The sequence below is a fragment of the Macrobrachium nipponense genome, chromosome 20, assembly GCF_015104395.2.
Source record: "Macrobrachium nipponense isolate FS-2020 chromosome 20, ASM1510439v2, whole genome shotgun sequence".
NCBI classification, from domain to species: domain Eukaryota; kingdom Metazoa; phylum Arthropoda; class Malacostraca; order Decapoda; family Palaemonidae; genus Macrobrachium; species Macrobrachium nipponense.
Window position 1 is genome coordinate 69,141,039 of NC_061089.1, and position 3,317 is coordinate 69,144,355.

A 3,317-nucleotide genomic window follows, 5' to 3' on the forward strand; every position below is an offset into this window, starting at 1 on the left:
GTCTTTCATAGAGTTTTTTTTTTTTCTTTGACATTTTTTTAAAACAGGTTTTTTTATATTTGCTTGATTAAATTTTCACATTATAACGAAAATTACAAAGACAAAATTAGCCTCATTTATTACCTAGCCTGTTATTATATATCCCTTGGGCTCTGCTCCTATCCTATTTGGTTGATGTTCCGAGTGACATATTCACAAATCCCCACATTTTAAGTAATTTAGTGACTAGCAAATCTCCTTAATCTTAAAAATACCACAAGACTACACACGTAACTTGAGGAAATAGCCATGTACCCAAAATTATATGAGCATTGGATAATGAATTTAGTGATTATAGTCGTCAAAACATCGGAAATGAGATATCACGAAGCATTCCAAAACTAAAGTTAAAAGCTAATCACAGTCATTCTACTTATATGGGTAAGAAAATTAGCTTGAAGACTTTCCTTAGCACCTTTTAATGTTCTTGGTGCTAGACTTTGTACCAAGAGGCCAATATTTACATCCATTTTGGTGCGAAACTAAAGTCAAGCGGGTTCGTTTCACTGGTGCACGAATATGACGGGCGAGTTCTGTTAACCAGAAGCATAGCTGACTGAACGCACCCGTCAACTGTATGCGATGTAAACAATGGAAAGCGATGGACCTGTCGTCCTATTTCAAGTTCTCAAAGAGAAAAAAAAACCACCTTCGTTGATTCTGCTTAAGCAGCTGTAGACGCTCGCAGCTGTTGTATACCTGCTGATGCAAATCACAGCTGTCGTTACACACCTGCTGTTAAGGTGCGGTAGAGAGATTGTAAGAGATTGTCTGAATGAGATTTACCCGTGGTCACTTCCCACCATTAATCTGTGGTAATAAGTGGCGTCTGATTCAAGTTTTATGTTTGAAAAGAAGCGATGGACGATGATGTGATCTTTTGTTCCTGGAAATGAAAATCAAGATGGAGTATCTTCATGTATACGATCTTTTTTTTTTTTTTACGTATACTCTGGGTAGCTACATTCAGGCAGTAAGTCTTTCTTAGAATTCTCAGTATTGCAGATTAATTGGCTGATTCGTATGCTGTTTGAAATTCTCTCTCTCTCTCTCTCTCTCTCTCTCTCTCTCTCTCTCTCTCTCTCTCTCTCTCTCTCTCTCTCTCTCTCCGCTTACGAGGAAACTCCTTTTTCTTATTTACCTCAGCATACCAATTAAGGAGTTATCTTCATTCGTATCCGCAACATATATGCAAAATCTAACTTTGCATGGTTTAAGTAATAATAATAATAATAATAATAATAATAATAATAAGAATAATAATAATAATAATCAATAATATAATAATGCAAGTTACATTGCTAAAGGTTTTACTTTTTTTTATTCACAATTTCTCCAATGTTTAAGTCCAGAATCATAATATCTATTTGTGTATCCATCTACAATGGTTTAATAATAATAATAATAATAATAATAATAATAATAATAATAATAATAATAATAATAATAATAATAATAATAATGCAAGTACATTTGCTAATGGTTTTATTTTGTTTTATTCACAATTTCTCCAATGTTTAAGTCCAGAATCATAATATCTATTTGTGTATCCATCTACAAATAATAATAATAATAATAATAATAATAATATAATAATAATAATAATAATATATAATAATAATATAATAATAATAATAATAATAATAATAATAATATTAATAATGTTTGTTAAGAAATTCACAATTCCGTGAAAACAAATTGTTTAAAAAATATCCACAATTAATATAAAAAATATATTTCTTTTTTTTTTTTTTTTTTACATAGAAATATATTTTTTATATATAATTGTGGATATTTTTTAAACATTAATAATAATAATAATAATAATAATAATAATAATAATAATAATAATAATAATAGCATTGCGAATGCATTTGCTAATGTTTTTTTTATTTTTTTCGTTTATTCAAAACAATTTCTCCAATGCTTAAGACCAGAATCACATATCTATTTGTGTATCCATCTACAGAGAGAGAGAGAGAGAGAGAGAGATGAGAAGAGAGAGAGAGAGAGAGAGAGAGAGCGAGAGAGAAAGGCTCCTCTGGCAGGTAAATCAAATGAACAACCACAGCCTCCGAAGGGCAATTAAACGAAATGGGGTGATTGACTCCGACACAACCTTTCAAACCGACCCTCTCCCCCTTTTGGGCGATGCTGCTAAATCCCTTCCCAATTGAGCGAGATATGTAATCCCCAAGTCCCTCCGTCGAAACCGATACCACCACCATCGCGTCGAGATTTCTATAGACGCCCCCGCCCCCCACCAACAAGCTAGCGCACACAAAGGTATACCACCGTTCGCTATCAGGGGCGCAGACAGGTAATATAGCATATAGCAGCTTCCTTTGCAAAACAAAGAGAATGGTGTTTACAAGTAATTTGATGCCGACAAAAGATGATCGGGCTTTCTCTCTCTCTCTCCCTCCTCCGCCTCTTCCCCCCGCCCCACCCCCTCCCTCCTCGCAGCCGCGTGCATTCCCTTTTCGGGGAAGTAATTCCCCGGGTCATAATTGATTCCCCTTCCGAACAATGAAGGCTTTTCGGCCCCTCCTCGGCAAAGAACAGCAGCAGCGGCTACAGACGACGGGGCGGTAAAAGGTCGACTTTCTTTTGTTCTCATGGCGAACGCGCCTTTGAGAGAAAAATAAGAAGGGAAATAAGAAGATTAAAAAAAAAAACTCCATTCCTTCATCGTTTCAGGGATTTGTTTATCCTTCCATTTCTCCCATTCTGTCCAAAAAGAACTCTCCCATTCTGAGCTAAACGCTACTCCTTTGTTTCGGCGGCTGAGAATCGTCGGAAAAAAGCCGCAGTAATGAACCGTTCGCTACGGAAGAATATGACGTCTAATTTCTTTAAATATTTCAGTATCGCTTAAGTAGGTTTTTTCTAGAGTGGAAAATTCTTCTAAAACTTTTTTAGTATATTACATACATCTCGTTATAAGAGGCTATGTGCCTTTATTTTTCACCCTGTGCCGATAAATATATATTTTCCAGGATTATTTCATTTAGTTTGCTCATCAAACGCACCCATACAATAGCGCTCTGGTCTTGACAGAGCGCTATTCCGTCCCTAGTTAAATAATCAAATATTTCAGTATTGCTTTCGTGGTTGTTTCCAGGGTTTAAAATTATTCTAAAACTTTTCAGTATAAGATATACATATCGCTTGAAAAACATGTCCATGCGTTTAAAATAAGCTAAAATTAAATTTGAAAAAATAGGGTAAAGATGAAAGGAATCTATAGGAACTATCCAAGATTTATTAGAAAAATA